The following is a 27,398-nucleotide window of genomic DNA, read 5'->3' as shown; positions in this document are numbered from 1 at the left end:
AACAATTTATTGCCCCAGCTGTGGAGATTTATAAAGCTAGAGGGGTTAGTGCTGCCTTGTACGGGGCGGAGTTGTGGGGTACAAGCAACCTCGATGTACTTGCAAAATCGGAGAGCAAATTCTTGAAAGATCTGATGGCTCTCCCTTTGAGCACACCCACAGTTCCAGTGTTGCTGGATCTAGGCTGCAGATCAATTGCGGACCAAGCTCGTCTTCATCCCCTGCTCCTGTGGGCCCGCTTGTGGAGGGTGCCCAAATTAGCCTCCTATGCGGAGGGACTGTCCGAGGTGATGTCAATGGGGGGCTGGTATAGGATTAAATGGTTGAGGGACGTTAAACACCTTCTGGGGGAGTTGGGCCTAGGTGAAGCTTGGGTTACTCGATCTGCCCCACCTAAAGCCACTCTAAAGAAATTATATTGGGATTGGGTTTCTTCCAAACTCACTGTCGATCCACGCCTACGTAAGGCAACTGTAGCTTTCTTGAGGATTAAAGACGTGGTAGCTTACGAACCCTATCTCGACATGATTTCCATTCCATTTGACAGGGCTTTATATTTTAAATTTAGAGTAGGGATTTTACCTGTAGGTGACCTGATATCCCGGTGGAAATTGTCCCCCCAGCCCTCCCCCTTTTGTGCCCTCTGTTCCACGCGGGTCGAGACGGTGGCACATATTCTTTTTGAATGCCCTGACTATTGCTCTCCCAGGAGGCGCTGGCTCAAACCACTTTGTAGACTGTTTGGAACTCGCTATTACAGTGTGGCCCTACGCATTTTATTGTCCGACACATCCACTTTGGTGGTTTGTGGTGTGTCTAAATTTTTAAAGTGGACTTGGTTGATTCGTGCAAAAAGGCTTTCTGTATCAATTTAATCCTGATTTTAACTGTACTTATTGTATCTATCAAGTTACTGTTTTTTTTTTTTGTTTTTCCTTAACTGTTGAACTGCTTTCAAGATATTTTATGTATCGAAATAAAGCCTAACAATCAATCTTACTTATAAGAGGTCAACAAGGGCCTAAGAAGTTCAAGTTAAGACAAGTAGTCAAACCAGGTGAGGAAAAGGGCCATGACTCCATGCCCCCCCTCCTGTGAACCACTCCACAGAAAGAGCTAGTGACATAACATTTACACCTGTGTTAGATTGGAAGATTTCAAGACCTGCCACTCCAAACAATGAAGAGCCCAATGTGACAAGCCACTTCCATTATACCACATCTTCTACCCAGGCAGGGAGGTTAACCTAAGGTTCCAATTGCCAAGATGAATGAACACTGCTATGAAAACCAGCAATTGGCAGGCAGAATTCTGCTTGCTAAAGCATAATATAACATAGCTCATCCTTAAAGAGCCCCATTCACTCGGGAAACTCCAAACTAGTTTTCATCTATAATGCCTACTTACAGTACACTTCTTATATCCTCACTTTCTGAAGAGCCTTTTGATCACAATGGAACTCTCTCACTGAACCCTGCAATATATCATCACACCACATACTCATTCCAGTCACCCTTATGCACTCTCATCACACCTGAGTTCCCCACTCTTGTAACAATCAGGTTTCCTTTATCACATGTACCACACCCTCCAGTAGACACTCCACTCAATTTGCATTGCATTGCATCTGGCTTGCTCAACAAATCCTACACTTAGTCACCAAATGACTATATGACTTCCTCACACGCATCACTACTCCACCCCATCACCATCTCCCACATACTCATCCTACTTTACATTCTCATTAAATCCACACTTCTCATACACAACACTCTCACATTATTCACACAAACTCAGCACAAGCAACTCGATTTCCTGTTTCTTTAAATTATATTAGCATCATTAATGCTTCAAAGGCAAGTTCTACATTCCTCTTTGGTCTCTGCCCCAACGCAAAAAAAACAAATGTTCAGGCAAAGACCTAAGAAGAATCATTTATGCTAATGCTATTTAAAGAATGGGGAAACCCCTGTTTTACTATATATTGGGGATTTCTCATTGTTAGGTGATGCTGGTGATTCAGTTATCCTGACAATCTACAGGCATAAGGTGTTATATACAGTGCAGTTATTCAAAAATATCTGACCATGATTCGGAATCTATCACAAAGATCTTTAACTGAAATTGAAGAGCAGGCTATCAGTAAGGGCCTCAGAGTTGTACCTGCACCAATGGAAGATCCATTCAAATGCCAATGTGGACTTTTCAATTTTTTGAGGAAACTACGTCTACAAGCATTCTTCAAGGGCAGAGCAGAGAATCATGAAGAAGCCCACACTGGTTAAGAAACCCTTCCATATTTACTCTACTTACATTAGCCATACCATGTGAAGGTCCCACCTTTGAAAAATCTGTTCTCAAGGATTTTAAAGAACTAGGACCTAATAAGAGTTTTCAGAGTATTTCTAAAGAGGGAAGAATGGCAATACGAACACTTTCATGAAGAAAGAAACATGCCCATAAAACCATCTGACAAAGGAGGAGCAGTAGTCCTTATGTCTTCAGATAATTATCAACATAAATGTTTCATGTCTCAGGAGACACTAACAGTTATAAGATCCTCAAACAAGATCACATCCTCACCCTTAGCCAGAAGAATGCTTAGTGACACAAAAACCATGGGTTGGATTATCAAAAAGAAAGCAACATTTTTATATAATCTAAATCCTAAAATTCCTTACTCCTATGGCCTCCTAAAATGCACAAAGGAAGAATATCCTCTCCAGGCAGACACATTGTGACTGGCTTGATTCTGGAACATGTTTCCAAATTTTGTGAACATTTCTTGAGACCAATAGTACAGAATGCACCCACTTTCCTAAAAGACACCAAGGATGTCTTGAATTTGATTAACACCATCAATCTGAAAGGAACTACATACCTTTTGCAAACTCTAGATGTGAAAGCTATCTATACATGTATTCCACAAGAGGCAGCTTTAGTTGTGATTGAAGAACTTATGATAGCTACTGATTAGAGCTGTCACCTACCCAGTTGACTTTGTAATGGAATGTGCCACTCTCACCTTAAAAGAAAAATTTCTCTCAGTTTGAGAACACCCTGTATTACAAATCCAAGGAACTTCAATGGGCAGTACTTTTGCTCCAAGCTTGTCATTCCTGTATATGCACAACTTTGAAAAAACCTTCATCAATACAGATACCAATCCTTTCAAGACAGAGATCAGCCTTTGACATCAGTCTATCAACAACATCCTTATCCTGTAGAGAGGAGATAAGGCGACATAATAAAACGTCTTCTCCTGGATTAATAATCTCAACCCTTACTTGTGGCTTTGTCATAATAGTTTCGATCAGGAAGTCTCTTTCCTAGACCTCACCATCAGCATCATAGATGGCTGTTTGAAAACCAAAACATATCACAAAAATTCAAATTGTAACAGTTTGTTGTATTATGACAGTGACCACCTAAAGGCATTAAGGATTAATATTCCATACAGCCAGTTCTTTAGACTGCATAGGAATTGCAGTGAGATTCATAACTACGAACTCTGGATTTTCAGCTGAGATAGCGGTTCCCCCCTCTTTGTCAGTGCTTGAAGCGAGCCACTCTTCCGGTCAAAAAAACGAGGGAGTTCTTCCAGCTAAAGACTTAAGACCGTTGGTAGTTTCAACGGACCCTCTCCAGGCTTTAGACATCTCGCCAGGATGCATTATGGGATCTGGAGTCCCTTCATTTTCACCTCAGGAAGTCTCTCCAAGTAAGGCTACCGTCTCAGTGGTGGATGCTCTTTCAGGGGGCAGGGGATGCGGGGAAGGATCGACGATTAACAACAGAGAGAGAATTGAGCCCAATCATGAATCTGTGCCTAACCATGAAATAGAACCTCTGGACAATTTCTTTTCACTGTCAGACGCTTCCACCTCGGACGATGGCGATGACGATGAGGATGAGGATGAAGATATTATCAATGGAGATTGGGCTGAATATGAGGCTGGCTCCACTAGCCAGGGTGAGGTGGACAACTGTCTTCTGGGGGGCTATATGAACTCGGTTCCACCTGATGGTACAATTCGCAAACGCAAACCTTCAAATAGTCAAGAGTTTTCTACAAAATCCGTATCTTCTAAAGACCCCTCTTGTTCAGGGGAGAATTTGGTCTGGGACTATTCATTTTCAACCACGCATCCTTACCCGCTGGCAGCTGGTAAGGACCAATTATCGGGTATTATAGACGCAACCCTACCCTCTCTCGATCCTTCAGTCCCTAAGAAATCTATTACCTTAGAGACTATCTATGATACGATGTTGTCACATAGGGCTGAAGCGAGACTTGAAAATGCCAGAATGCAGGGGGCATGCCGTAAACTGCAGAATGCTATCAGACGGGTCAACAAATCTTGTGCAGAAATTGGTATAAGAGTAGGGGAAACTGAAACCCGTATCTCTATGTTGGAAGATGAAGCTGTAATACAGAAGGGGTTGGTCAATGAGCTAAAGGCTCAAAAAGAAGACGTTACCTGGAAGCTCTCCGAGTTGGAAAATCGCATGAGACGCAACAATCTAAGGGTCTTGGGTATCCCGGAGGGCGCAGAAGGGGGTGATACGAGACAATTTATCATTCAGCTTTTTGCGGAAGCTTTTCCTGAACTATCTAAATGGAATTGGGACATCGAGATCCAAAGAGCCCACCGCTTTCCTTTTTATAATAAACCTCAAGTTCCTCGTTCCGGATCTGCAACTGTACACCCCCGTGCAATTTTGATTTTTATCAACAATTTTCTTGCTCGTGAAGACGTATATAATTTAGCTAGACCCAACCAGAAGAGAGCAGCCAAAGGCGTTAATTTTTTTGTTACACCTGATTTCTGTCACGAGACTGTTGTGCGGAGGTGGCAGCTCCGCCAGCTGATTCCCCCCTTTTTGGCTAAAGGGTGTCAAGCATTTCTGCTCAATCCCGCAAAACTGAAAATAGTTTTTCAAGGCGAGAGCAAGTTTTTTTTTTCTGAAATTTTAGCTAAGGAGTATCTACATTCACTCAAGTCTGGTTCCTAATTTGGGTTTAGTCTAAATGGTTACTTGCCCGGTTTTTCTCTTTTCTGAATGGTTGGGGGAGCGCCATAGGGAGCGTCTCCCACTCTCCATCACCAGGACCTTGGTCCTAATGCCTTCAAGTAGGGTGGGCTCAGTGGGTGGTGGGTGGGGGTTGGGGGTTGGGAGGGGCACATTTAAAATCATAAAACACCTTGTTCCACAGATCACTGATTTACTGATGTTGTTTTTTTCGTATTGTATATTTTATGTTTTATTCTGTAGGTTTATCCGCACTGGTTATTTAGAATATGCTGGTTTATGGCTGATAAGGGGATCAGAATAGGTACATATAACGTTTGTGGCCTCAACAATTTTGATAAACGGAAAAAGATCCAAGCAGAACTGAAAGTTACTCTTCCTGATATTATTTGCTTGCAGGAGACCCACATTTCTTGGACTCATAGGCAGAAGTTAACTGACTTAGGATATTCTATACTGGCCACATCTAAACAATCCGATACAAAATGTGGCGTCGCTATTTTAGCTCGACCCTCTTTAGTCCCTCTAGGTCGCTCTTCGGTGGATATCCTAGGTCGCTGGGCTATTTTCGAATGTTCAGTTGGGGGGACTAGCTTTACGTTATGTACTATATATGGCCCCAATTTGGACGAACCAAGTATCTCTAATTTTTTAAACGGGGAACTAGCTCTATGGCCTTCACCTTTAATTCTTTGTGGGGATCTGAACATTAATCTTTCCAGTAATTGGACTTACCCTTCCTGCTCATATAAAGGTCGCAAACCTAAAGTTTTTCAAGCTCTTAGGAATTTGGTTCTGGACCACGGGTTGGTAGATGCCTGGAGCACGATTTGTCCACAGGAACCTGGGTACACTTTTTTTTCCCCTCCGCACAATAAATTGTTCCGATTAGATTATTTTTTTATACCAGCTGCTTGGGCCCCTAGTACTCAAATCCAAATCTTTCCGAGACTTTTATCTGATCATGCCCCAGTAATTATATCTTTATCTAACATTCCCATGTCAAAAGGTATCAAGACCTTCTCTTTTGATAGGAAACTATTATATGACCCCTTATTCTTGGCACATATGAAGAAATGGATTCAGGACTTTTTTCTATGTAATCGTGGGTCTGCTTCCCCTGCGGGGATATGGGACGCCTTTAAGGCTTGTTTCAGAGGCGAGGTTCTTAGCTTCGGTCTGTTTGCTCAAAAATCTTGTAAACAAAAAATGCTAGAACTTTTTACTCTTCTGAAAAACGCTGAATTGGATTTAGCTATTCAGCTACGGGAAGCAGCTGATCCTAAAACAAGTCTGGATAAACTTGCTCAGTGTAAAGCTAATATTAACCTCGTCTGGGCACAGGAGATCGCACTTAAACACCATCTTTACAGGAGGCAACTCTACGAATTTGGTGAATCCTCTGGGAGATTTTTGGCTCAAAGAATTCGAGCAAAAAAACAAGCTTCAATGATTAATTCTATCTACAATGCTCAGGGTCTATTAGTTCATGAACCACAGTCTATTGTGAAGGCTTTCCATCATTTTTACTCCGACTTATACGCCCAACCGAATATTGTAGATCTTCCAGCCGATCTCGGGCTTCCGGCATTGAATTGGGAACAAGTGGATCCAGCCGATGCCGAAAGATTGGAAAGTCCGGTAACATGTGAAGAAATAGAATTAGCATTATTCAAGATGCCCTCAGGCAAGGCTGCTGGGCCAGATTCTCTCCCGATGGAGGTTTATAAGGTATTTTTTTCTGAAGTTCGGAAAGATATGCTATGTGCTTTTGAGGCGGCCAGGCAGGGATCTCCCCCCCATTCTTGGGATGAAGCACATATCGTCATTTTTCATAAAAAAGGGAAGCCTACGGATCAACCAGGGTCTTACCGTCCGATCTCTTTGATCAATTGTGACGGGAAACTGTACGCAAAGCTTCTCGCTAATCGAATGGCACCGCTTATCCCGGAATTGGTTTCACCTTTGCAGCATGGGTTTGTCCCGGGCCGAGGTACAGTCGACCATGTCGCCCGGGTTGTTGCTCTCCTCGACGTCGCGCAGGTCGAATCCAGACCTCTGGGCCTCGCTCTGCTCGACGCCGAGAAGGCCTTCGACAGGGTCGCATGGCTGTTCCTCTGGGAAATAATGAAGCGCATGGGATTTGGCGTCGATTTTCTTCGTGCTCTTCAGATATTTTACCGAGCCCCTACGGCAAGGATCTGTACAATGGGAATTAAATCCGAGGTGGTTAAAATCTGCAGGGGGACCCGGCAGGGATGTCCCTGCTCTCCTCTCTTATTTGCCTTCTACATTAACCCCTTTGTGAAAATGCTTGAGCTGAATGCCCAAATCCCCCCATTTGTAACCCAGAATCTCCCATATATTGTCCTTGCCTATGCAGACGATATTACGGTTATCACTTCTAATTTAGAAGTTGCTCTTCCAGTCATTGAACATCTTGCGGTTGTTTTTGGTAGATATTCTGGTTACAAGTTAAATTCTACCAAGACTCAATGTCTTTCTCTGAATTTACCCTCGATCTCCGATTCCAGGGTAGTTGAAGAAGTGGTGTATCTTGGAATTAAGATTAGATCCAATTTGGACGATTTGGTTTCTGCTAATTGGAACGATATTCTAGACAAAACCAAATCCACGCTGGAATCCTGGCAGAGCATACATCTTACGCTTGTAGGTAGATCTAATCTTTTAAAGATGGTTATTCTTCCAAGAGTACTTTATTTTTTTCGCGCCGTACCTTTATTGGTTTCCAAGCATCAGATCCAACAATTGCAATCCCTTTGTGAAAGATACATCTGGGCCCCGGGGAGAATTCGGAGAGCTTCACGCTGGATGACACTACCATTTGATCGCGGGGGATGGAGAATCCCCGATTTTGCATTATATCAAATTTCTTGTTTACTCTTAAAGATGCGCATCTTGCTTACGGGGGAAGAGGTTAATAATTTGGAAGAAGCACCTTCAATCTATCAAATGGCACTCGGTAGCTATGCCAAAAATTGTTTACAAATCGAAATTGATGGCAGCTACTATAAGCGCACTCGTTTTAAGATACTTTCCTCTGCCTTTTCTGTTTGGAAAACTCTTAAAAAAATGTTTCACATCCCCAAATATACTATCTATACCCCCCTAATTGCTCCACATCTTCTTCCCTCTATTTTTTATGATTCAGTTGGTCGACAATGGTATTCTAAGGGGATTTCACGGCTAGGGGCTTTCGTTTCTGCAAGGGGTTCTTGTCTTTCCTTTGATGAATTTAGAAAGAAATTTGATTTAGCCAACAATCAATTTTTCAAATTTCTTCAGATCCGGGATTTCCTTCACAAACATACTTCTCAATTAGTCTCTATTCGTATTATTGATGCTATAAATTCTCAGTTACGAATCGGCTCTATTTATCAGATACTATTAGACTCGAGAGTAGATGACCTGGAGAAAATTAATTTGAAGTGGAGAACATGGTTGGCATCTCCTCTCATCAACGTTGAAGACTCGATTATTATTGCCCACAGGACTCTGTACTCTGCCTCATTAAAAGCTCAGCACTTTAAAACCCTGTTTAATTTGTATCGCACTCCTGCGGTTATCGGGAAATGGGGCAATTCCTCCCAATTTCCTAACTCAGCAGTCTGTTTCCGATGTAAATTGGCTAATGCCGATATTTTACATATTTTTTACTCCTGTCCCTCTTTACGTCACTGGTTTAATCAAATTGAAGGTTTTCTGTCTCAAATTTTAGGTAAACCAGTGTCTGTTTTTTCAAGCTGGATTTTATTAGGGATTGGAGGAGAGCTATCTGAGGGACAAAGCTTATTTAATTTTCGATACTTTTTGTTTATTGTTGCTGCTGTAACCAGATTATCTATTGCAACTGCTTGGCTACAACCTGACGCTCCGAGTTTTGATCATTGGCGGGCCAAATTATTTAACTTGTATAATTTAGAAATCAGTATGTATAGGCTCAAAAAACCACGCAAAAAGAAATTTGGTATTGCTATTTGGCAACCGCTTATTGATCATTTATCTGACTAAAAATCCTTTTTTCTTTCTTTCTTTCTCTGTTTTTTTTGTATAAATTCAGTTGTACTGCTTTTCTATTGTGGATCTCTGTGGAACATTAATAAATAAATAAAAAAAAAAAAAAAGAGATTCATAACTACGAACAACAATTGGAGCACCTACCAAACAAACTTCAAAGGAAGAGTTGGCCGAAGAGCATTATAGAGAAAACAGAAAGAGGGCGTGAAACAATAATAGAGATTCCCTTCTTGAAAATAGACTTTAATAGTAATCAACAAGAATTAACTTGTGTAACCACTTTCACCCCTCTGTCTAACAATATTAAAAAAAGAATATCAACAAAAGATGGAACATCCTCCATAGAGCCTTTCCATCTCAAAACCAATGTTGGCCTTCAAACGTTTGGATAATTTAAGGGACCCTCTGGTACTCAAGACCAAGAAAAGAGCAACCTACTGATTCCATCACCACCAGCTGGCGTCTGCAACCTATAACTGGACACTACGCATGTAGTTACGGCAATGTCTACTATTTTACGGTGCAAACTAAAGAGGTGGACATTGGTCTCCCAAGAAAATGGCAAATTCTGAACCACACTAACTGCAACACAAATAACTGTGTTTACTCTCTCGCCTGCATCTGCCAGTTATGCTACATAGGCATGACCACAAGACCTGTCAAAGTAAGGGATACTAAACACAAAAGCACCACTTGGTGTAAGTGCTTCCTACTATGTTGACATGCCATTCTCTGGAAAAGAATAGTACTCCAAACAACATGACCTGGATAGTCCTGGAAGTGATATATAAAAGTCACAACATCCAAAAACATTTATTCTACAAAGAACAAAATAGATTTAAAAACTAAAGCCTCATGAGCAAAGTCGGAACAATTAAATCCTGTTAGGCCAACATTTTAACAAGTAAGACAGTTAATTTTCCTTGCTGGTCTTCTCTGAAACAGTAGTCCTCTTCCAGAATGTATATCTACTCACCGTTCGAAGAGTAGAAGTTCCAACCCCAGTATCATTACTAAGCACCTGACCTCTTTCACAGTTTTTAGGTCTCGCCTAGGTAGCGCGCATGAGCTGTCTCTCCGAGACATCTAGTTATCTGTATAGCGAGGGTAATCCCGCCTGCTGCTTGCCTCCTGCTTGCAATTGGCTGCACTGTGAATTCTGGCCTCCCTATTGATTGTAGGTCTGATGCATCACTTCCGTTTTTATCAGAAGCAGCACCGACCAACTACAGTTATATTGCGGTGTAGGGCTTTGTCCGTTTCCTTTAGAGACTACTCAGGCTTTTTTTTCTATACATAATGAGCACAGAGCTTGTCACCAGCGCCGCACTGTTTATCACTTTCTTCTATACATAATGAGCACGGAGCTCGTCACCAGCGCCCTTCAATTCACTGCACTGTTTGTTTAAGTTCATTGCAAATGCATGTTCTGCCTTTTTGGCTGATGGTGGCCAGGGATGGGAAAAAAAAAAGACCAAGTCGACAGCTGTGTTAATTGAGCCATATCTCTTACTCAAGTTACTATTGTTGCAGTGAAGGGCGCATGTTCTATTCACACCCCTCCCTCCCTCCCCTTGCCCCCACCTTTGTTTTTCAGCTCATCGGAGCACTGAGGATTTATGAAGCCCGTCACACAGCGGCACTTCACTCTGACAGCACCGCTGGGCACCAAATGGTCTTTTGATGCAGCAGACGTGAGATCTTTAATCCATTACTGGACGAAAAGCATACACGCCGGACTGCTGACCTAAATATTAATCTAGAAACAGAAGCATATTATTTGGCAAGAAAGAACAGGCGCATCTAATGGACACGTCTCACCTCTGTCTTTCCGCGAAAACTACAGGGTCCGGAATGCAATGGGAGGCGTCACAGGCGGGGCCCACAGCACTGGTCTGTGGGGGCGGGGATAGCTGATGCATGGGTTCACAGGCAGAGGGCAGCAAGGGCTGCTTTCACCTGAGTGCGTGGAGGTGCTGGAAGTGACCCCCCAGAGGTGAAAACTCTTATTGTTTTTCATTACAACCGAGGGGTCTCCTGCCCTTGCCCTTGAATAAATCTTTCACACCCTGCTCTGCTCAATGTTGTGTGTGTCAGTTGTATGTAGCGCCAACTCACCCTGAAGGCGTTTAAGCGCTTTACCCGATTACCGGTCACATTACATAAGGGCACATTCTTTTTCAGTCATGGCGGCATTAAGTCATGTGCCCAGAATCACAGGCTGCGGTGCCGACGCTAAGACTCTGATCTGACTCTGATCTGACGCTCCAAAGTCTCCCTCTCTGGCCATGCACCAAATTGGCTTTTGATGCAGCAGGCGTGAGATCTTTAATCCAATACTGGACGGAGAGCATGTAACTTGGCAGCTAATAAGATGCTGTATCAAAGTGAAACACAGCATTAGGACTGGCTTCAGTCCATGCATCCACTCATCCTTCCGTCCACACACCCGACCATTTTTCATCTATTCATTTTGTCGCTCAAATTGCACTCCTGCATCTATTCATCCACTCCTTTCTTGAATTCGCCCACACGCCAATCTACAACACCACAAATTTACTAATCAAAATAAAAAGACTCGGGTGTGTCCTGACAAGATGGCTGGTTAGATGTGCCCCGCATAAGCTCCCGCTTTGGAAACCAAATCCTCCTGAATCCTGTACTCCTACTTAAAACAACGGTCCCTAGTGGACTGAAATTGAATAAGCAGCAATCCTCGCTGGGCTCTAAATTGTTAGGCGGCTGCTGCGAGGCCTGGACAAAATAAACAAGCATTTGCAATGCAACAGGTCTCGCATTTACGCGAGTTTGAGCTATTGGCATTGTAAATGACAATGCCTTTTATTTATGTTATGGTTTTGGAAACATAAATAAAACGCATTGTCATTTACAATGCCAATAGCTTAAACTGGCATGAATGCGAGACCTATTGTATTGCAAATGCTTGTTTATTTTGTTACTTTTTTCATAATTTTTATTTTTTTCTGCCCCATCATGAGATACAACATAATTGTTTAAGCTGCCTGGATGCACTGCTGTCAATATATTAGCACTAAGCAGCACTGCTCTAGGTACCACTATATACAGTAACTTAGCATTTTTGTTGTTTTTTAGATCATTTTGGTTGTGTCTCAAAAAATGTTTTTCAATCCCGCAGCAGGGAATGAGAGTCCATATTTATAGTAACAAATATGGAACTTTTTTCAGTTTTAACCACCTAAGGACCTGAAAATGATTATATTTTTATTTATAGCTCAATGTCTAATTACTTGCATTCACTTAGTAGGCATTTCATGAAAATGTAACATATGCAACTAAGGCCTAGTTACAAGTTAGGCCAACATTGGATTTAGAATAGATTCGACATGAGTACATTTAGTATGTATAAAGATCGGGTGCATTTAAGTAAAATACATGTTTCCTTTTATAGCAAATACGTTAATTATAGTTCAACGAAACAAACTCGTGGTTCTCATCTAAGCGAATACATGGTCACTTACTACAGTTGATTAATAAATTGCATACAAAATAATATAGTCAAACACAGGTTGAGTATATAGGTTGCATATAAAGAGGTGAGAAACTAAATTACGCTGCTCCAACCCCCCCTCTGATGGCTAGAATATCCATGACACAGTTCAAATGAGTCTTCCACTACCATTTCAAAATTCTGTTGTCTTCAACAACTTATGACTAAACTTTTCAAATTCCTTCATCATTCACATTGCACTGTTTCTCTAATAACTCAACATCATCCATGTTCTTCTTAATTTCCTTCCCTTCACCCCTTTCTTTAACCTCATATATTTAAATCCCTTAAACAGAGCAAATGAACTAATCAAGCAACTGCCAATAATCAAGATAGGCCTCAATATAGCACCTAGAAGCCCATTACCTAGATTGCCAGCCAAATACCAACAGCAGCAAACACTTTTACAACTGCTTTCCAAACACCAGTTGCACCCAGTTCTTTCAAGTCAGATTTCAATCCCGTGAGGTTCTTCACAAACCCGCCTTATCTCTATGTACTAGTCAGGGATAAAGGTACAACATTGTTGAACCTTCAGCATTTTACAGAATCCGCCCTCCTTCTCTATCAAAATATCGAATGCAAGGCAATTCTGCAAAAGCATAGGTCTAATAGCCACTACTTCAGATTCTAAAGCCAACAAGGCACCAGCATCACTAGTAACAAGTTTGTCCACTATTGTGGAAAGCTTTCTAATCTTCAAATCGTTTAGAACAACACTTACCGAAGGAATCATAGCTCCAAATATGCCTCCTACTATTTGTGAAGCACTTCTACCACTATGTTTGTACCTACTAGATAATCCCTTTCCAAGCGTATCTAAATTCCTTGCATGATAACTTTTTGGAAACACTAGGGCAAGAAAACAAGTACCTGCCCAATTTCTAGGCAACTTAAAATAGGCATACTGTCCACACACAAAATAAACTCCAGGAATCATTTAATCTTCTCCTTTAAGAATTTGAGCAGGGCCACCCAAAGGTTCTTTGTGCTCTCACGCCTTCGTTCCCATATACCTATAACTTCCCTTTGTGTTGCCAACCCAATTTCAACTTAGGATGTATTTCCTTCTCCTTATACTCATCATACTCCTTTTTCCTCACATCTCAGAACATACTCTACTCACATGGACCAAATATACATTTTAACCCATCCTGCCTCTAAATCTTGGATAAACTGTTTCCCTATAGGACTCATGGCACATGTCAGATTCAATCTATGGGCATAATTAGTATCAATATTATGAGGGGGTCAAAAGTAATACCCAGAGGAATACATTTCATCGGCCTCAGGATGAGTGGTTAGGCGCTTATTGAGAGGAACTTCCGTAAGTATTGAGTCATAATTTGAGTAATAATACTGAAAGCATACCTGTCATATAAAATACTAAGCAAAAGTTACCGGTGATGCCATGAAAAAGAGGGATATGATGGTATGTAACTCCCTCTCTTAACAAAGCAGGCAAGTGGGCACATATCTCACAGTCCGTTGTCTCCATTGTGCATAAGTCCTCATATAATCATCTAGAAAAGGCATTACTAGAAAAAGCTCCCTCTGAAGCATATTTGTGTAAAATCCTAAGGTCAAAACTACGTTTCTCTTCTACGGGGAGTGCATGTGGATTAGGTTTAGGTGTGAACTTAACAGAACTATTGTCAGCAGGGAATTCAACCTTAATAGGAAAGCAACCTTGAAGATGATAGCAACAATTACTACTCCACCTACAAGTAACCTATGCTGATCTTTGGTAAAGATGCCCATAATTGTTCTACAGTCAGAATAGCAGCAAGCAGCCTTATATATTCTGCAACATCTGTGGCCAGGGGTCACAAAGGAAGTGCCAGGAGTAGCAGGGCGCAAGCTAAAGGTCACAGCTGTGACTCCTGACTACCTCCAAAGGACATCTATAAGAGAAACTTTGTAATTCAATAAATGCAAAGTTCACCAAAGCTCAGTCTATCAAAGTTCGATGAAGTTAGATTTATAGACCCAGTTCGTTATGCTTTTTGCAATCATTTCAGGAAATCAAATACTTTGCTGTGTGGGCATCGATCATGGAAGCTCGGTTGGCACGATTCCCTGATCACCCAAATCATAGGTTATTTGATGAAGTTCACCTTCGACATAGTAAGTCCACTTGGGCCAGACTATCTTCGACAAGGCACCATTGCTCTTCTCGATCTCCTGAGCACTGGCTGTTCATCCTCACTGTCACTCAACCCAATCGATTATCTCTCCTTGATGACAGTTTGTGGAATGCGTTCAACAGATAGACTCAGTCTCAATCTCTCTCAACCCCATGGCCACTTTTGTCTCCCCTGGTCATACCTGTTCAGATTACTTGGGCTTATTCCAGGAGCAGTGTTAACAATCACCTGCGCAAAAGGCCGGTTCACTTTGGTCACTCCTGATTCACTTACCACAGACTCAGGGCTTGCCTCAGTCAGACTTTGAGTTACTGCTGGCACTTGGACCACGGGCGGACAGTAAAATTCCTACTCACTTCACCCCCCTCTGCTCCTTTAGGTATCTACAAGGTGGGGGTTGCACATCAGTAACGGCATTGCTGACTCATCATCCGGACTTCTCACTCGCTGAGTATGGGAGGCATGCACCTAATTCGGCCATTCACCACACTTAGCCTCTTTGTTGGTCACTAAGATGATCCGGTACGGTCCATTCCAGTGAGGCTTCGGGGATGAATTTCAGGCATGCTTTTTGATGAGGACCAAATCCCCTGGACTGAGACTGTGGCACTGTCCCTGTTAAGGGAGGACAGTGGCAGCTACAACCTGGTGTGACACTGAATGTACCACATCAGCCAGTCCTATACAGTAGTCAAAAAACATATAATTTATGATAGTCACAAGTGCTTTAGCAGGCACAGTAGGCAATCTCATGGCCCTCTCCAAGAAAGGTCTCATTGGGAAACTGTCCTCTTCGCTGATTAGGAGTACTTCAGAGACTCATCTTCACCAAGTGTAAGGCATCTGGCCACTTCAAAGAGGCAGAAGCCCACTGTTGGGACGGAAAAGTCCCCTGCAAGGTAAAAGATGTGTACCCATGCCTTGAGTACCCAACTGTACTGTTGTCTGGATCCCTAATGCTAATTTTTGTTGTCATAAACAAACCCAGTACCACACAAAAGAGAGGTAGGAATAGAGAATGTGGTTATATGATGCAAGTGATATGTGCTCAGTGTGAAAAAACTGCCCTTGCTAACAATTTGTGACATGCTTCATCATCGTGCTTGCTAACTAACACCCCGCGCAGACAAACGCCTGGGGTGGAGCAAAGGGGAGGGGAAGATAATACAAACATATATAAATAATAAAAGGATCAACAGAGAAATTTGTGCAGTTAGTGATATTAAAACTAGCTTTGGTATATCTGTGGTTACCCTTTATTCCTCGTTTCCCCAGCCAGGATGAAAAGAGAATAGGATGATGTCGAAATAAGATTGTTGGTACCCATTCACCCCTCCTTACTGCATGTTTATCGACATGTTTAAGCCAAATTACAATAGCCCTCAGTTGAAGGTCTGGATGGCTTTCTTCAGGACCTCTTGATCCCCCATTTTTTTAGATCCCTCCTATATTACCTCAATCCTGTAGGTTAATTTAGGGTATTTCTCATGGTCCTTTTAGGGGGATATGTAAATCACACTTCGGTGATATCGAGTTTCATTGGTATTAGCGCTCGAAATGACGTGGCAGTAGGAGCACCTCCCTGTAGTCACACATTCTTCAAGGTGAGACCGCTGCCTCGGCAATGCTCTCCTCGCGCCATATAGCACAGATCATGCGTGTATGCCATGACATAGGCCTGTTTCATGGATTGCAGCTTGTTGTACCGGGATAGGCGCCCAAATTGCTACTCTCATAGTGGTGTAAGGCTACTGGCTTCACCAAGATTTAAGCAACACGAAGGCAGTGATGGCAGCTTACTGTGTAGTGATCAGTAGGAGTGAACAGGTCCTTTTTACTCTATGTTGCTAGAGGCCTACAGGCTCACTCACCTTTTTAAAGTTCAGCTGCTGTGTGCTTAACTCACCCGTGACCTTCATCAGGTGACTTGTAGAATGCTGGGCTGCACAGACGTATTAACTCTAAGATGGATGTACGTATGCCTGGGAAGGGTACAGTACATGGACAGAGCAATACTGTTCAGTACATGTATGATTAGTACTCATAATAATAAAATCGATACCAATGTTCATAATGAAACATTTGCATATACTAACGAAATTGCATCACTAGTAACAAACTCGCCCGTCGTGAACTCTCCGTTAATCTTGACTCAGAAATATGTGATCAGGCAGACTCTGTAACATAGGCCTGAGGTTACTGATTGACACATCCCAGGTGGATGATCAGGAAACTCAGGTCCATCCCCCAGATAAGCGCTGTGACACCACAATAGTCTAGGGAAATTGGCCCCAATAAAGCACACATGGATTCTCAAAACATCTGAAAATCAGATGCCACACGAAGTTAGGAACACATAGCCTATCAGGACACAGCACACACAGTACATGCAGTAATCGCACGCCCCTCATGCCATACATCTGGACACTTTACCCCCTGGCCTATATTGTGTCCACGCAAGGTCGAGGCCTACCTGGATTTGTTATCTGGAGCCTTGTTTATGACTCCACAGAAAAGACCTGCATTCTTTTACCAAACAAGGTTTGTCAGAAGTATTTTTATGATGCCCAAAAACTGCATAAAAACTCACTCACATTGATTGTACTTTGAGACAGTCTTAAGACCCACTTCGGTAACTGTGCTACCAGCCGAATTGTTTAATTAAACCAACTGTTCCTGTTTTGCCAAAAGCCTTATGTCTTTAATTTCTTTAGGTAAATTCATATTCCAGAAACATTTGTGCATGTACTGAGTGTATGTATGCCTGCAAGGAATACTTTACATGAGAAATGTAGTGCTGTGCAGTGTGTGTGGAATGAAAGCATGCACTGGGTGTATGTCTGCTTGCAAGAAGTCCAATGCATGCATAGTGAAGTGTTGTGCAGCATGCACTGTGAGTTTGTGTGCTAGCAGTGTGTGTGTTTGCAAATATTACACCATACACAATATAGAAAGGGTACAGTAATGTACAGGACGCAATGGTACATTTTAAATGAAGGACACTGGGGAGCCCAGGTCTGCTTTGAGAAGACATGAGAAGTAGTGGAATACACCCAGACAAATTTGTGCATTGCTGCATTAATGTGAGCTGAGTGGGGCACATTGGAGAAAGGGAGAGATAGACTCCCACTTTACACTTCAAAAGGTGCTCTTTGATTAAGCGATAGATCCCAAAGAACGGGAGTACAGGATTATTTCTTTGATGCACATATCACTGTGGCTGATATCAAGGTTGGAATTGTAGTCACCCCCATGGCCTGTGTTGTGGGTCTATCAGCTTCAGAGTCTCCCCTGCTGTGACAGACAGCCTTTCAAGTGGAAGAAGATAGAAAATAGTATAAACTTCAAAAGAAGCAGAAGCCCAACAAAAAACTTCAAAGACTCAGACCCTAAATCACATTATTTGACTGGAAATGGACTATAAGATGGGAAGGTTGAAACACCAAAATTTGTAATTTGCCAAGCAGCTAGATGAGCTGTGTAAGAAGAGGAAGCTTCACGAAATGGGGGCCAAGGCCTGCTAGTCTCCCTGCTGAAAGAGCAGGCATCACCCAGGGAAACCAAGACCACCTGTCCTGGTGCCTGGAGTACCAGCGCCTGCCTACTTGCCAAGACCAGTGTGCCATGTGAGAAAGAGGAGAGCGTTGGAAGGAGCAAGGTCCAATGTGAAGTTCAGCTAAGATGATTCCCTGTGAGAGGTGTGGGAATACGGCTGTGCACTGATCTGTTGTTGCCCATGAGCAGGAGTGATTTGGCGACCCACATAAACCAGGAGAGGGCTGTCGTGGACTGAGCCTTGCATCAAGCACCATGCGGGGAGTGCCAAGCACGTACTGCCTCATTGCGGTGACCCCATATGCCAGAGGGTGCCACCTTTGAAGTGATTGGGCCGAGAAGCACACTAAGACTTGTGTGTGCCTTAGCTGAAACCCTTTGTGTCAGAAGGTGCAGCAGTGGGGACAGTGATTGCACCAGAGGAATCTGCGCTTTGCCTGCAAATACAACTCCATATGCCAGGAGGGGCTACCAATACTGTGCTTGCCAAATGTTCGGGTCATTGCCTTGCAAGAATAGGAGCTGTGACTGGCGGCGTGCATCAGGATCTGGCCCTAACTGGCCCAAAGGGCTTTGGGAGGATGCCGAGGAGAGCATGGTGTCATTGCTGTCTCCGATTGGGATCCGAAGATCTTTAACACACCCACCGACCATTTTCCCCAGTGCGAGGAAGACAGATTTACTGCATCTTCAAAAACATGTAGCATCTCAGAAAACTGGAGAAAGCCGACAGTGCTGCTTGGGAGAGAGCCTGTCGCGTGCTGCAGTGTGTACCAGAAGCAGCCTGACTTCGCCAAACAAAACCAGAACTTGCAGGTGCCCACGGTTGGGCACCTGCTGAGACCCTGAATGCTTCCATGATACAGGAGTAGATAAGACTTGAAATGAGCCTGTTAGGCCCCGGGGGACTCGCCACGGAAGGTGCTGTGGCACCATAGACACTTTTGACTAATTCCTAAGAGTCAAAGGGGAACTCTTGTATAAGGCTCACTAGTGTGCATTCCCTGGAAGTGGCCACCAATGAATGAGGAATAATCCCAACCACATTGCAAGGACGAGGTTGGCACAGGGATATGCCAGAGAAGCACTAGAGCCAGGATCTCAAGGGAGTTGTGTTGTTGCTTACTAATGTCATTATTTCTTAAATGCATAGAGTTAGAAATAATATACTTCTTTTTCATACAAAAATAAGTATTTGGCTGGACATTTATTTATTGACCTTGCTGAGTGCACATTGAGTTGTGAGTCCTGTTCACTAACCTGTATCTACACTCCCCCCCATTTGACTGCTCATCCACAGCTACCACTGAGAGTCAAGTGCAGAAGGGGTATTTAGCCCAATTACTCAGGATCAATAGTAGGTAGGGCTCCAGAAGTAAAAGGCCTCAATCACCACAGATGGGCCTAGTAGCCCCTGTGTGCCCCATGGCCCTCTGAAAGGGGTTCTGACACATACATGTTGGCCAGTCTGGACTTGAACATCCCATTTATCTATTCCACAATGCCAGACACCTCAGGTCGGTAACTACAGTGCAGTTACTGTTCCAACTGCAAAGCCACACACAGCATTTGTACGACTTAATTATTAAAAGGCATCCCTCTATCTAACTCCAGAGTAACCAGGAATCCAAACCTGGGTATCAGTTCATGCAACAGTAGTTTAGTATTCCTGCCAGTAGGGTACGCTGCAACCCAACAGGAGAAAATACACACTATAACCAGGACATACCTCAGCCAGTTACACACAGGCATCTCAATAAAATCCAATCGCATCCTGTTGATGCGACCTCCTGATCTTCCTATGTGACTCATGGTGACTAAGGATCTTCTCACTACATTGATCTGCTGACAGACAACACATAGATTCTCAGCCATGATCATAAATGGGGCATTGAACCAATTCAGTCTTAATACCCTTAATATTCCTGCCCTCCCTATGTGTGCGGTCCCATAGAAATATCTAGCCATCAGAAACAACAAACTGTTTGGCATCTGCTGAAATCAAATCTCATCCTCATTCTTTACATACCCTACTGTAATCTAGCCTTGCTCTTCAACCTCTGGCACTTCTTGCTGCAACCTCTTAACTTCTTTCTACACATCAGCAACAGACAGTAAGAGATGAAAGTTAGTATTATCTTCAGACTCATTTGAATATTCAAGAAAAACTATAACGTAGAGGAGGGGTCTAAGGCAATGTTTTAAGACCTGGCGTGAATATATAACCCATTCATAAGCTACATACAAACCACAATATCCACGGATATTGTGGTTTGTATGTCATTTGAATATTCCCCATTAAATGCATAAGACCCATAAGCGCAGTACCGGGCAACTTCATCGGCATACCGGTTACCAGCTGTCATATAATCATTTCCAATCCTGTGCACTGCATATTTAACCACAGATACTTCTTGGGCAATCTGCAGTGGCTAAAGAAGTTTCATGACATATTCCCCATCTCTAATCAGGGCCCCAGATGACGTCATAAATCCCCTTTGTGACAACAACTGTCCAAAGTCATAGACAGCACCAAAGCCATATTGACTATCAGTAAAAGTGGCAACTTTCAATTGGTCTGAGACACTGCAAGCTCTGTTATGAGCAACCAATTCAGCCACCTCAGCAGAAGTTAGACTGTGGAGCCAGGAGGCTTCCACTACATCTTGAACAGGGTAGAAAGCATAGTCAGCTCTTTAATATCCCTCGTGCAAAAACAACAGTTTATGGACAGAATGCAGAACGATGTCATACATTCACCCCAGTACAGAGATCTGGGCCTAAATCCATCGTTTTTTTTACCCACCATGCCGTTCCAGTTTGAACCCAGCCATATGCAAATCAGTCTTGACCCTGTGTCTCAAGGGAACAGTCCAGCCCGAAATGCCAAGCCAGGTCCTCCCTGGACTGGAAAAAAGCATCCTAGGACCGGTTTCGGGGTTTCACCCCTCTTCAGCCAGGATAGCTTGATTCCAGTGGCATGGAGAGCAAGGGACCCACGTCTGGGCATACCCTTCCCACTCGGGGTGACAAATGCAAAAACAACAGTTGATGGACAGAATGCAGAACAATGTCATACATTCACCCCAGTACAGAGATCTGGGCCTAAATCCATCGTTTTTTTGCTCACCATGCCGTTCCAGTTTGAACCCAGCCATATGCAAATCAGTCTTGACCCTGTGCCTCATGGGAACAGTCTGTCAGGGCTCATGGGAGAAGGGTCCTAGGAACACTGACGACCCGTGCGCGAGCGCAACCGAAGGGACAGAAAACTTCAATCCCCAAGAGCCTTTACGGGCGGCAGACGGCAGTGACGTCATGACGCCAGGGGACGGAAGCTGACAAAGGGCTTCCAGGACACCGTCACGGTGCCGATTACTCCATGCCGGGAGCTGAGCCGCGTTCGAGCAGGAGGCTGGTAAGGGTGCTGTGAGCACCGCGCTTCCTATTTGGAGACTTCTGCACAGCTCAGGTATTGTGGCCAATCCCTCGTTGTCCCCCCGTTGCTTCGTTGGCGGTTTCCCAGGAGGGTTCCATGCGAAGCAACTCCGAGTCCCTCATAACTGCCCCGTTGCTTCGTTGGCGGAGCCTACTTCGGGTTCCTTGCGAAGCAACAACAAGTAACCATTGAGGGGACCCCTGTGTTCCTACCTCTCGAGTACCAAACCCTTCCGTGTTTGGAAGTTAACAGATTCAATTCCTTACGGTCACCTTGCACGGTGATCCCTGTACCCCTTTCTCGCGCGTTGGCGAACCAGTACTTCCACGGTTCATGCGGGGAGAGAAAGGGCGTGGTACATTTGGTACATTTGGCCTGCATTACGAGAGGGTATTAGTACTTGCGAGAAACACTGTTGTTAATGCTGAATCACTGTCATTGGAAAATGCTGGTTATGCCTCAAAGTGTCCGCATGATGTAATGCTAATGTGCACGCATTTGAACCTTGTGTGATCCCGGAGATTGTGGGCCTTCGTAAGGCCAAAAAACTTACTATTTTCTTTCTTATCATTCAGCAGGGGTATTGTGAATGAGCTGGAGGTCCGCTCTTTCGCACCTCTGTGTTACATTAAGACTCTGAGTGTATGAACTCAGGGAATCCTTCCCTACGCCTAGTAGGTTCCAGACAGAGCAGTGCATTATTTTCCTTTACAGGTAGGGCCGGGGCACTAGGAGTGGGAAGGGGCTGGGACAGAGCAGAAAGGCAGTTAGGGCAGGGGTGTACTGATCTTCCTCTTCTTTCTCGTTTCAGGTCTCCCTCCCTGCTGTCCCCATCCTTTCCTTCCCCCACTGGACCACCTCAGAGAGTCTGTGAATTACTAGTTCAGACCTTGAGGGTGTCGAGAGGTGGACCCCTATAGAGCAACGCACGATCCTGAGGATTCCTGGCCGCGACAGAGTAATCGGCCCACGATTTCTATCCTCCCGGTTGTGCGTTGGGTAATAAGTACAATGGCGATGTTAGAAGACGTCCTCGTTGCCTTACAGTTAGTACAAGCGGAGTTAGCTGCCTCCAGAGCGGAAACCGCAGCTTTACAGGTCACCGTAGGCAGAATACAAAGAAACCCTTTTAGTATCGGGAACCCCGGAGCCTCTCATTCGGCTCCTTTAGTAGTAGAAATCCCCACCCCGGTTCCCTTAGCTACACCAGAAAGGTTCCATGGAGTAGGGAGCAAGGTGCAAGTGTTTCTCATGCAGATCATGCTGCACTTTTCATGCAAACCCAAGGTCTTTTCCACCAATCATGCGTGAGTTGCATTCTTAATCTCTTACTTGGCAGGGGACGCAGCTCAGTGGGCAGTTCCGTTGGTGAAACGAGATGATCCCTTATTATACGATTGGGACTCGTTCATCAGGGAATTTGAGAAGACCTTCAACCGCCGTGCCGCTACTCTTTCGGCAGATAAAGACCTTCTAGAACTGAGGCAAGGGAACCGCGATCTTATCGCTTATCTTAACGATTTCAGGCGCTTAGTCGCAGAAACAGACTTGTCCGAGGTCAAGCAGTGTGCAGTGTTCCATCGAGGGCTCAAGGAGGAGATGAAGGACATCTTAGCTCAGATTGACCCCCAGCCAGCTACATGCGAAGAGTTGATATCGTTGGTTCTTCGCTTGGATCATAGACTTAGCGAAAAAAGATGTGACACTAGAAGAATGGACCGTGGGTCTTGGAGGGCGGAGGTTCCCCATAGCACGGAGACAACACCAACTACTAGAGCTGAACCTATGGCGGTAGGAGCGGTCCGTTCCGCCCTCACGAGTGAAGAGAGGGACTACAGGAGGAAGAAAGGCCTGTGTATATACTGCGGGAAGAAAGGGCATTTTATTAGAGAATGCAGTTTAAGAAGCAAGAATCCCCGCGCCGAGCCCCGCAAACAACTCGCGGCTACTTCAGAAGGAGCCCTGGGAAACGAGTCTGCTTAAGGAAGGAAGAAGGGAATTCTTTAAGCCAGAGGTACATCCCTTCCTTGTGTTCGAAGACACCGATCCCTAATCCACACTTCAACATTGTCCTCTCCCTGTTCGTCAGAGGAAAATCCTTTAACGAGGTGGCCATGTTGGATTCCGGAACCACGGGATGTTTCATCGATCAGTCTTTGGTATCTCGTTTAGGCATTACCCTTGACGAAAAGAAGACTCCAGAAAACGTATATGCCGTCGACGGGAAACTACTATCGGCCGGACCCATTCGGTTTCAGACGGAAGCCCTGAAAATACGCATAGGAGTGGAACACGCCGAAACACTGGTTTTTAACGTCATCCAGGTGCCTCAATATGGATTGATATTGGGGTTACCCTGGTTACAACAGCACAATCCACACGTGGATTGGGTGAAGAAAGAACTGCGCTTCACATCGGAGTATTGTATGAGGCAGTGCTTACCCCAAGATCATCGCCTGGCGAAGATGTTGGCAGTAATACACCATGTAGCCACCGCGGCGGAACACCCGGTGACGTTACCCAAGGCGTACCAGATGTACAAAGACGTGTTCAACGAAGACAAAGCGGAAAAGCTACCCCCTCATAGGCAATACGATTGCCAGATTGACTTGATCCCAGGAGCGGTGGTACCCACAGGGAGAGTCTATGCTTTGACAGAGCCTGAGAACATCTTTCTGAAACAGTACTTGGACAAATATCTTGCTCTTGGCTTTGTTTGGAACTCTATGTCTCCTGCAGCCTCTCCGTTGTTTTTCATTCCCAAGGCTAACGCTGAACTAAGAGCGTGTATAGACTTCAGGGCGCTAAACGCCATTACCGTGAAAAACCGGTATCCTCTCCCATTAATACCGGTACTACTGGAACAAGTACAGAAGGCCGTCATTTACACTCGACTGGATCTGAAAGGGGCATACCACTTGGTGCGCATGCGAAAGGGCGACGAGTGGAAGACCGCGTTTAAAACGCGGTACGGATTGTACGAATATCTCGTCATGCCCTTTGGGTTATGTAACGCGCCCGCTGCCTTCCAGTTCTTCTTGAACGACGTCCTCCGCAAATATCTTGATCGTATCGTGGTGGTGTATATTGACGACCTTCTCATTTATTCCTCTTCTGTCGAGAGCCATGTACATCACGTGCGCGCTATCTTGCAGACACTACAGGAGAATCACCTCTATTGCAAGATTAACAAATGTGAATTCGGAGTTTCCACTGTCGAATTCTTGGGGGTGATACTAACTCCTCACGGCCAGGAGATGTCAGAGCGGAAGATAGCTGCAGTAAGAGATTGGCCCATCCCCAAGACCGTTCGAGATATCCAATGTTTCCTCGGCTTTGCCAATTTCTACAGGAGGTTTATTGGGCATTTTTCTGGATTGGCAACCCCGTTGACACGGTTATTGCGGAAGAAGGTACCCTTTCATTGGACCGAAGAAACACAGAGGGGGTTTGAGGAGCTCAAAAAGGCATTCGTGTCAGCACCGGTATTGGTACATGAGGACCCGGACCGACCCTATATCGTAGAGGCAGACGCCTCTGACTATGCGGTGAGAGCGGTATTGTCACAACGCCACCCCTCAACGGGTCAATTACACCCGGTGGCCTATCGGTCCCGCAAGCTGAACTCTGCAGAATCCAACTACACCATCGCGGAGAAGGAACTTCTAGCCATCAAAGACGCCTTTGAGGAGTGGCGACATTATCTTCTAGGAGCCAAGGACGTGGTAACGGTGTTCACGGATCACCGCAACCTCCAGTTTATGACGGCAGCTAGACATCTATCACCCCGTCAGTTGCGGTGGACGTTATTCTTCGCAGAATACAACTTTTTGGTCACGTGTCGTCCTGGAAAGGACAATAAAAAGGCAGATGCACTAACACGTCAATCCAGCTCAGAGATCAGGGAAGAACCTCTCAAACAGACCATTATTGACCCACGCAAGGTCGTATGTACTACGGTCACCGAACCTTTCTTAAAAAGCGTGGCAAACGCGATGAACACAGACAAATGGAAAACATGGTTATCGCAACATTCAGAGTGGAGACTGAAAGATGGATTACCCCTTCGAGGAAGACAGCTGTTGGTGCCTGTCAATGCCCTCAGACAACAAGTGTTTCGATGGTGTCACACTCTCCCAAGCGCTGGTCATACAGGGGTGGAAAAAACCACGAAAAAAGTTCTTCGCCAGTTTTGGTGGCCGTCGATTCAGGCAGACATACGTCAATCGGTCCAGAAGTGTGTGGTCTGTGAACAGATGAAGACCTCTCACGCCCGTCCGGCAGGACTGTTGCAAACCATGCCCACTCCAGAAGGCCCTTGGCAGAATATCTCCCTGGACTTCATTGTGGGCATGCCCAGTGATCAAGGACATACGGTGATTCTGGTAGTAGTTGACTATCTGACAAAAATGGCACATTTTATCGCCTGTAAAAAGCTCCCCAACGCCGGTCAGTTAGCGCAATTATTACTGACACACATAGTCAGGTTACACGGATTGCCGTAGAGGGTGGTTTCGGACAGGGGACCTCAGTTTACGGCAAAATTTTGGAAGGAATGGTGTACCTCTCTACAAATAGCCCCAGATCTTTCCACCAGTTTCCACCCCCAAACGGACGGGCAGACGGAGAGAGTGAACCAAACACTTAAACAGTATTTACGGTGTTATGTAGATCGCACAACAGAAAGATGGGTCGACACGTTATGGTTGGCAGAGGTTGCATATAATAACGCAACACATAGTTCCACCCAGCTTTCCCCTCCAGCTTTCCCCTTTCTTCTGCACATACGCTTTTCATCCCCGCTTTATCCCCTTCTTACACCCTGGGCAAGCAGAAAACTTTCCTGAAGTACGAGAAAGAGTCAGGCGTATCCAGAAAACCCTTGGGTTCGTGCAAGACATGTTGAGAAAAGCGAAGGGGCGATATAAAGCCTATGCAGACAAACATAGGAGACCAGGGCCAGTATACAAAATAGGAGACTACGTGTGGCTGTCCACTAAAAACATCCGTTTTAAAAAGTACAGCATCTTCAACCCCAAGTATATTGGTCCCTATCGCGTTGTAAAACTCATCAACCCTGTGGTGGTCAAATTGCTACTCTCCTCTTCTCTACGCATCTATCCTGCTTTCCATACTTCTTTACTAAAACCAGCGCGTTCAGCTAGAAAGCAGGGGGCTCCCCCAGTGGTGGTAAACGAGGAAGAGGAATATGAAGTCAGGGGTATTCTTGATTCCAAAATCCACCGCTCTAAGTTGTGGTATCTCATAGCGTGGAAGGGGTACGGAGATGAAGAGAACTCCTGGGAACCTGCGGAAGAGGTTCATGCACCACGCTTTGTTAGATTGTTTCATCAACGCTATCCCAGGAAACCATGCCTCTGTCAGTGTTCTTCGGGAAGGGGATGTACTGTCAGGGCTCATGGGAGAAGGGTCCTAGGAACACTGACGACCCGCGCGCGAGCACAACCGAAGGGACAGAAAACTTCAATCCCCAAGAGCCTTTGCGGGCGGCGGGCGGCAGACGGCAGTGACGTCATGACGCCAGGGGGCGGAAGCTGACAAAGGGCTTCCAGGACACCGTCACGGTGCCGATTACTCCATGCCGGGAGCTGAGCCGCGTTCGAGCAGGAGGCTGGTAAGGGTGCTGTGAGCACCG

Source organism: Triturus cristatus, chromosome 5_2 (genome assembly GCF_964204655.1).
Source record: "Triturus cristatus chromosome 5_2, aTriCri1.1, whole genome shotgun sequence".
NCBI lineage: Eukaryota > Metazoa > Chordata > Amphibia > Caudata > Salamandridae > Triturus > Triturus cristatus.
The sequence above is the reverse complement of the archived record's forward strand: the minus strand, read 5'-3'. Positions refer to the sequence as shown.